This window comes from Lepeophtheirus salmonis, chromosome 9 (assembly GCF_016086655.4).
Source record: "Lepeophtheirus salmonis chromosome 9, UVic_Lsal_1.4, whole genome shotgun sequence".
Lineage (NCBI taxonomy): Eukaryota > Metazoa > Arthropoda > Copepoda > Siphonostomatoida > Caligidae > Lepeophtheirus > Lepeophtheirus salmonis.
Window position 1 is genome coordinate 20,686,326 of NC_052139.2, and position 10,165 is coordinate 20,696,490.

A 10,165-nucleotide genomic window follows, 5' to 3' on the forward strand; every position below is an offset into this window, starting at 1 on the left:
TATGAAGAATAGTAATAATCCATTTGATGTCAAAAATGGTACCAACAAATAAAAATTACCTAAACCTTACTGTTTAACAAATAAGTATCCTTTGAGTCTCTGTCCTAGTGAAAAGAGAAGAATAGTTTGGAAAATATTATTATCCTATGTTGTATGTATATTTACTTATTTATTTTCCCCTTAACAGCTCTTTTCCTAAAGTCCAAATATAATATAAATTGCAACTAAATTACACACAATAACATTGTCTTGTAATGAAATTACTCTCAATTTTATTGATTTTTTAATATTGTCTTACAATTAAATGACTCACAATCCTATTGTTTACGGCAATATTGCTTCACAACATATTTCTTTTTGTTTTACAATAATAATGTACACAGTGATAGCACCGGGGAACCCCTGAAGGCCTAATAAATATAATGCAGTTAAAAAATTGGAAAATAATTAGTTGAAGAGTACAAATCCATCCACACTATCAAAAAAATATCCTTCAAGCGTCATTTGTAGTTGCCTCAACACAAATGATCAATTATGATTTTAATATTTATTTTTTAGCAGCAATATCTTTTAAGAATAAGGATAGTTAAATTGTGAGTCAGTCCCACTTGAAAATTGGTTTGTTAATCATTGTTATTTGATAAAGAAAAGAAAATTAAAACGCAGCTCATCAAAGTTCCTTATTTTTGTCTTGAGCTCAGGTGCTTGATGTTTAGGGTAGAAGAAAAAAGATGGAGGAATAAAGAAAGAAGAAAAAAGAGTACTTAATTGAGGATCTTCAGATAATGAAAGTCATTTTTAAACACTAAGGGTAACCATTTAACAATTTTGAAAGACACTCAAACAAATATTTATGATTTTAACCAGGAATAGAGATGGTTTTAATATGAAAAAACGAAATCTATCTGCACTTTAAATATTTTTAACAGACAGGAAGATAAACACGTCTAAACTCTATCAATACATAAAATAAAATAAATTTTCCTGGAAATTAGAATTCATATGACAAGATTCTGGTTTTACTACAATTTTTTTTGTTTTACAGCACAAATATTATTAAAATTAATAAAGCACCGTGACCTGATGGTTTTGAATGAAAAAAATACCTTTTTCCCCAATATTTTTATTCCATTTCTTTTAATATTTGGAGTTCTGATGGAAAAGTATGGAAAATTACCCTTCTTTTTAACCCATGATAGAGTGCCACTCATCTTTAAAAAAGGACACGTACTCAAAAAAAGATTGGAATTTTAGGTACTGAATGGCAATGTCACGTTAAAACTTAAAACACCATATAATTTTGTTTATAAAAAAATAAAAGAGTTGAGGAAATACAATTTCCTTTTAATTCAAAATTTCCTCTTCCATTAAAAGTCCAAAAAAGATATATGTAGGATGTGGGCTTAATACACTATCTTTTATAACCCACAAGATATAACAAAAGATTTTTATGGGCATAACCACAAATCCCATTTTGGAATGAAGATTTACGGGTTTGAGTACTCAATGGGTAATGGGTTTTTCAAACGGATCAGTCAAGAAGATCATGTTTTAAAGGTGTGCTGCTCATCGTATTTTATGGAAAGGAACACCAACAAAAGACTCAAACACTACTATAGATTTAATTAATAAAAACGCAGCCAATACACATTTCTTCAGCAATATAGAGGGCCCGAGCTGACTAGAAAGTCTGGCTATGGGTAATTCAAGTATAACTTTTCATGACCTTCAAAAATATAATCATTTGGTATTCGTAAATGATAAATCTTGTTTTTCATTTAAAGGACTGCTACAAGACACCTATCTTCCTTCACCATAGCATTTGAATATGTTACAGGGTGTCCACGATCAATTGGAACTACTTTAAACTTCATCCAGATCCATAATGTGGATATTCGGAGTTAAATCATACTAATATAAAAGGTTGCGTGAACAATACACTATAACTTCCAGCACAATTGTTTTGACAACAAACAATAGTCATCATGGAACAAGCAAGGAAAGACACCATCCTCGAATTGGCTCGCGCGGGACACAAGCCCTCTGCTATTTAAAAGCTTCTTAACTACCCCAAGACCACGGTGTACTGGATCTTCAATGCCTGGGAGGTTGAGGGGAAGGTCTACAGCAAGGCCTACAACATGAGAAGTGACCGAATCCGCACTCCCGCTTCCCTTGAAGGCCTCCGGAAGTCCATCAAGGCTTCGCCGGGGACTTATTTGTGTTGATGAATCGATTGTCAAGTACTTTCAACCCCACAGTATGAAAAATACGCCAAATGAAAGCCAACACTATTTGGATCTAAGATTTAGGTTTTAGTTTCATCCTTCGACATGATTCTTCATTGCATTCCTTATGAGGGCAAAACACAATAAAATGGTAATGAATTGGGACACACGAGGGATGTTGTTTATGGACTAATTGAAAAATAACAAATATCCAAGGTTGTAAGGTGGTCATAGATAACCCCTTTTTTATTAATTTTGACCTCATGGAAAACTTGAGAAATAAAATAAAAAATTTGATAACTAGGTATTTTTCGATCCAACAGACTATTCAATTTCCATCCCATCAAAAAAGGAATCAATGAAATGAAAAGAGAGGAAATTAAGTACACTTTAACGATAATAATAAAGTAATCATTGTTTGAAAGGACGTGCAGACCAGTTTATATTGCAAAAAATTTATTGAAAAAGATCCAATCGGAAAGTGCAATCATTATTCCAGAGTTACATAGGAAAAATCTCGAAGTAAATTAGCCTAATTTCTGCAAAATTTACAACAACACTATGCAGGGGTTGACCTTTTTGGGTAATATGTTTTCAAACTATGCAAGTTTACAAAGAAAAAAGGTATTGGTTATTTTATTATTGGTTTTGAAATGTGAAAATGGTTCAAGCGTGGCGTCTTTATAGTAATAGTTGTGTAACTTCAAATTCAAAGGAAAAATAAAATATTTTAAAATCGATTTTACACGAGATTGTTCAAAATCCTGGGTGACCAATCATAGTGAAAATATACACACCACTATTTTGCCAAGCTTACAGCATGAAACAAATATTTTTCTTATACTTTACAACAATGGTTGCATATAATTGTCACAAAAAACGAAATGTTTGGTTATCATCAATGTAATTTTTTGTAAAAAAACATATTCAATTCATAGTTGTCGTATGAGGATATCAACCAAACATAAGTTCTAAAAAAATATATACGATTACATTGATTATGAGTTCTATGAAAGTATAATTGAAAAAACCTTCCAGTAGGATTTTAAAGAATTTAAATAATGTTATTATTTCATTCTCATAAATGTATTTAGATATATTTATGTTTTACCTCCTTAACAAATTGATATGTTCTTTATTTTTTCCAAGTCAAGATAATAGATTTCAATATTTAAGACGAAAAATACGTAACATTATCACACACATCAAAATATATATGAATATATTTAATATAATACAAGTTTATGAAGAAATTCTCATTTCAATGAGGCTTTCAAAGATTACGAGGTAATTGCCGAAGATTTGTGATACAATCATGTGGAAAAAATGAATTTCTATGCAATCTTCAATTGGGCTTTAGAAAAAAAAATTGATCAGTTTATTTATAACTGTATCAAAAATATTATGATCATTTTAAACAAAAAAGAATCAGTAATAATTGTATAACTTAAAAAAAAACAGAGGTTCTGCTGTTTAATTTCCTAAAAGTAACTATTGTTCATCTTATCGTTTTATCAGTAATAATTAATTGTTTTGAACAAGATTGACAAAGATTTCTTTATAAACAATATTTCTAGCCTTATTTTTAGTAAACAATGTAAAAAAAAAGGCATGTATATAGAAAACGTTTTAATGTTGTAGGAGAGGCGAGATATATTGGAACCCCTACATAATGCACATTTAATATTGAGGGGAAATGCCGGTAATGATATTAATCTCTTGATAATAAGGCGCTTCTGAAAAAAATCAATCATTGTAATTACTAAAGAGGAAACTTTTCTGTAATCTCGACTTTTAACTGATTTGGGTTTACCTGCTTTTTCCTTCAAAATCAGTTTTTATAAGCTATCACAGATGTCAAATCAGTATCAATTAGCAAAAAAAAAAAAAAAAAAAAAAAAAAAAAAAGGATAAAATTCATTAAATAAACTATGTTTTTATCTATCTTTACTATTAGCAACAACTTCAAATAAATCAAAGACAACCCAAGTATAAAGATTTTCTACAGATTTAGGTTTTTTTCGGAAATAGAGCACTTCGTTGATTTATCATATTCTCCCGACATTATGAAGAAACCACTTAGTATGATTTTTTTAAATCATTAGTGTTATAAATAGAAAACTATAGCAAATAATTATTTGTAACTGGTTGTTATATCCAAACCTGAAGCCGTTATAACAATTAATAGTATATAAAATTTACTTCAGAGGCATTTAAATAAGATTGGAATTAAAAGAACCAAAAATAGTCAATTATATACTTAAAAATTTCGCGACCTTATTTATTGTAGCCTACTTCCCCCAACACCAATGCTCTGGGAATAATAATCTGAGACCAAATACTTCAGGAAACCAAAAATTGCTACCCTATAGATTTAAAAACATCCCCATGAATGTGTTTGATTTTACAGATGTTCGCCATTTTGTATTAAATTTAAAATTCCAAATTTATTTCAATAGTTAGGAATAAAAAAAGGAAATAAATGGTTATGTAGAAAATTGCTCTCAAGCCTAAACTAGAATACCTATTTCATACACGAACATTTCATTTTCCAATGATTTGCAAATTTTGTCCGATGAGACATTTTTTTAGAAAGTAATCAATGTAACACACAAAATTAGATCTCTAATTTTTCAATATATATATATATATTTTAGGCAACCTCAAAGAAAAAATAATTAGAACAATAATCAAGAGAAAAAAACTGTATTAATCCTTGGAAAAATAATCATATAACGACTCTTAGAAACAGTATTATTTAAACGACATAAGGAACCCTGCTCCTTTTTTTTACCCGTTCTTAGTTCTTTTTTTTTTATTCAAAAATGAACAAAAGAAATACCACATTTCGTATCTTCTCTTTTTTAGTTTAAATATATATTGCCAAAATATATTTATGATAACTTCACTAATATATATGATGACGTCATTTAAAAATAGAGATTTTTTCCTTTTATCGTCTTATGTATCTATTCAGATATGTTTTTCTTATTTTATATATTATTAATAATGATGTAGAGCATTTTCCCTGACGTCATCAATTTCATCATAAATAAAGGAAACTCTATTTTGAGAACTCATAGCTTATATATTACAACAAAAAAATAAATTGTTGATTGATGGAATAAGTTTGTATAACGATGTAATCAAACGTTTTTATGAGATTTTATTTTTTCTTGTATGGTTATAAAACTTGGTTGCTGACTCCTCTAAATTGACCGACATCAACAATGCTAACATCATATTAGAAACCTTTATTGACAAATTTAACTTTATACAAAGAAAAAAGTATCATTAATTATGTATATTATGAAATTTGTACCACAACTTGACTCTTGTTTTGAACATTGTCAAAAATATAAATTTAATCTCAAAATAGTTTTTACTTGCTAAGTAATATCCCAAAAGAGATTTTTTTATTCTTCTGGGGCAAAACTCTCTTTTACTTTATAATTCAAAACCCATTGTAAATTATATTCTTATTATCCGGGGCATTGCTAACTTTCATTATTGGGGGGGCGTAGTTCCAAAATTATCAACGCCTTAATTTAATTATTTGTATCAATAAACATAAACATATTTTAAAATGATAATATAATTTTGATAAACATTTTGAATAGGTTAGTAATAATTAAATCTGTTTATAATAATTTCATCATTGAAATAGTACAAATTACAACATACATTGTTTTGATAAGGCAGATATTCTAGGCAACAGGTTTTAGCATTATGAATTTAATACTTATAACATTTTCATACTTAAACTATTAAATACAAACTTTATGTTTCAATATTATTTCTACATGCTGAGTAATAGAAGATTTTATATCACCTAGGACCAGGAAATAGCTTTCTCCCTACTTAAGACTTCAAAACCCCTTTTAAATGTAATATATGTAATATTTTTAATATTGGAATAATGATTATTCAAAAATTATCCTGACGTCATATAAATAAAGGTAAATAAAATAATAGCGATATATAACACTTACAATTATTTTATTCGAGAGTTTCAGCTTGTATTTTCCTGATTGATAAATGATTGATCTGTTATAAATGTATTCAATATTCTTAGAGAACTCAGTTTATCTTCTTTATATGTAGGTAGGTATTGGCAAGAAGATCTGAACGTATGGAATACTCTCGAATGATTTCAAAGTCCTAAATGGGGCCATTGTACATAAATTAAATATACTTTATCTTATCTAATTTAATGGGCATGTGAAAATGGAGCTAACAAAACGTATTTTGTAGGATTCATAACCAACTTTCTTGTGTCTTTTTTTTAATGAGGAACAAGCCACTTTGAATTGAAGTCAAATTCATCAAACTTTGAGAAAGTGTCTAATAGTAAATTTGATTCACACAAAAATATATTATTCTTATATTTGAACTTTGATTGAAATTTATGTATACAAGTATCTACAAAAATTAATAATATAAAGTATGTATATAGTTATTCCTGCACAAAAGAAAATACTAAATATCAAAAGAGAGAAAAATGAATTTTGGGTGAGATAATAGTATGATGATTTTATAATCCCTTCCTTTAACAAAAAAGAAACAAACCAATGAAATCAATTTCGGCTGCTTAGGTTTGGAGACTAAAGTGTATACTTTTTTTTTATATCAGTATATCTATTTTAAAATATTTTAAGGTATTTTCTTTTAAACAATATTGCAGAATATTTTTGTAAAAAAAAGGTTATTTTTAATTTAAGACACGTGTGTCATGATTGCTATAAGTGTGTTCTAAGTGAACATATAACATATATTACATATGTACAGATATTTTCATTTCTAAACTTTCAGGTAATGATCAAAATTACGAGGGAAGAGGCAACTAAAAATAAAATACATAAATGTTTATCTTTTAATTTATATATTAAGAATGTTAATGTTTAAATTATATTAACAATAATATAATTGATACATTTTTACTATGTTTATTATATTATCTATTCGACTGTTTTGGATTCCTTGTGTGATAAAATCAAAAACAAATTAATAAATATTTATAAAACATGGTTCAAGGACAATTTTCCGAACTTTTTTATGCCGAAAAATATATTTAATTTCTAGGTATACATATACGATTGTATGTTTTAATTAAATTTAATATTTTAAAATAATAAATAGATATTGTTAATAAAATATACATACTACATATGTTTCTACACTTTTTAAGATTCATCCAACTATCTATGGCTTTACAGCTTTTTTGTTTTCCTCCTGCCTTTTCATGTGCTCTCAAACGACTCGGCAATTGAATACCTCTTCAATTTTCTCATTGCTTTTGCCTCACTACAGCTAACAGTTACTTCTTCTATCACATTATGGATCATAATAAAGAGGAAATTACTGCCATTGCCTGATATTATGCTTTTCCATTGATTCATGGGTATTTACCAATATGAATAACCCATCATGACGAGTCATAACTAATAGATAACGGAAAATTCATTATCCCTTTTTCATTGAAATTGCAGTTTTTTTTTTTTTTTTTTATGTTTTTATTTTATTATAAGTTATACAATGCTATAATAGTATAAATATGTGCAATAAGAAAATAATTATTATTCATTTATTAGTTTAATTAATTATATTATAAAAATATAGTATTAGTATAATAGGAATATTATAAATTTAATATATTAATTCATTTAATATTATAATTAAATCTGAATTGAAGAAGGACATAGACGGAAATTTGAATCTTATAATGTTTGTCAAAGTTCCAGACTTCATTACCTGTTTTTTTGAAATTAATTCTGAAAATGTTAATGTAGGTAACACGGTTAAGGATCATATATTTACGTCTTTGAAATATAATAAAGTAATATGTATAGGGTTTTTATGGTCCAAATTTTGGAGGCTCACTCTGCCCGTTTTACAAAATGACCACATACATTTTGAAATAAGGTAACTTGCATCTACTATTTCATATGATGATATGCTTTATTTATTTTATCTCTCAACATTTTTGTCTCAAAAAAGGGAAAACTTGAAATTGTATACATAGATTTGACATATTCTTGAATTGTAGTTTTTAAATATATAGCTAGTAGCTTTTCAAAGAATGAAATTAAAGAATCGCTACAATGAATTAAAGAGTTTTCAAAAAAATAATTTCCTTTAAAAAATAAATTTAAAGAAGAGTAATAATATAATATAATATAATATAATTTAATACTTTAAACATTGGAGACATGACGACTTGATACAAAGCCAGACTTTATGGGCATTTCATCGAACGCTGATGAATGCAAAGAAATAATGGTGTTCATTAAGAGGGAAACTTTGAACTATATTACATATTACTGTAGTACAAGAAACAATTGGTAGCTGCAATACTTTTTTAAGGTGTGAGGAGACCAGGCGGGGATATTTTTGTAGCATTACACAGAAAACATAGTGGTTGATAACCTCGTGAACAGATGATATGTTCCATATTATTTCCAAGTATAGGAAATAGAATGTAAAATAATGCTAATGAGATTCCAAAATATATTAATCATGAGCATTGTAAAAAATATCAATATTTCAATATTAAACATATTATTAATTTACTATCTGTTTGTTAAATTATAGAGGAGGGAGTGAGGTAAAACCTTGTTGACCTTTGTTTTTTTTTGTTTTTTTTGTATATTGCTCATTATGTTAAAGTGATATTAAGTTTAAAATGATATGTAACCATTTAAACCAATTTCATATGAAACATAATAAATAATATTATTGTCTCGTTATGTAAATTGAAATAGAGTATTTTTATTTGTTGTCATAATTGCTGACATCACCCGTTGAAAGACCAAAAATAATCGGGTCTTATAAAAGTGAAAACCTTTTATTTTTTAATAATATGAAGAATAGTAATCCATTTGATGTCAAAATGGTATCAACAAATAAAAATACTTAAACCTTACTGTTTAACAATTAAGTATCCTTGTAAGTCTCTTCCGAGTGAAAAGAGTACTCAATTGAGGATCCTCGGATAACGAAAGTCATTTTTTAAACACTAGGGTAACCATTTAAAAATTCTGAAAGACACTCAAACAAACACTTAAGATTTTAACCAACAGGAAGATAAACACGTCTAAACTCTATCAATACATAAAATAAAAGAAATTTTCCTGGAAATTAGAACTCATATGACAAGATTCTGGGTTTTACTTCATTTTGTTTTGTTTTACAGCACAAATAGTATTAAAATTAATAAAGCACCGTGTCCTGATGGTTTTGAATGAAAAAATACCTAATCCCCCAATATTTTTATTCCATGTCTCTTAAAATTTGGAGTTTTGATGGAGAACTATGGAAAATTACCTTCCTTTATAACCCATGATAGAGTGACACTCATCTTTAAAAACGTACACGTACTCAAAAAAAGGATTGGAATTTTAGGTATTGAAGGGCAAAGCCACGTGAAAACTTATAACAACATATCATTTTGTTTAAAAAAAAAAAAAGAATCGAGGGAATACAATATCCTGGAAAGATTAAACCTGTATGGTGCTGAAATAGTTCCCCTGGTTTCATATTACGCATACTCTCTGGCTCTTTTATTTGAGAAGGCGATTGAAGTAAGAAAGTTTGGGGATGAAGGCCCTTTTTAATTCGAGATTCCCCCTTCCCTTAAAAGTCCAACACTAAATATAAGAAGCGGGCTTACTCTACTATCTTCTATAGCCCAGAAGATATAACAAAAGATTTTTATTACCATAACCACAAATCCCACTTTGGAATGAACAATTACGGTTTTAGGTACTCCCCCATTTATGCTTTTGATATATGGCTAATATTTTTTCAAATTTTTTCATGGTCATCCTCGACCATGTTGTTATCTTCATTTGACAGAGAAAGTTCTTTATTAGACCTTTGTCTGAAATATTCAGAGACAAAGCCTATCTTAAATTACATCTCACTCATTCAGATGTATG

General features: G+C 27.9%; 1 protein-coding gene across 2 annotated transcripts in view; it reads right to left on the bottom strand.

Moving 5' to 3' along the window:
- The window catches only part of LOC121124363 (FMRFamide receptor), a 50,568-nt gene extending 41,475 nt beyond the window's left edge, over positions 1–9,093 (bottom strand). For both annotated transcript variants that reach the window (XM_071890967.1, XM_071890968.1), the window contains exon 1: positions 9,038–9,093. The gene's annotated coding sequence lies outside the window, so the exon portion shown is untranslated. The remainder of the gene's footprint in view (positions 1–9,037) is intronic.
- Between the last annotated feature and the right edge of the window lie 1,072 nt (positions 9,094–10,165).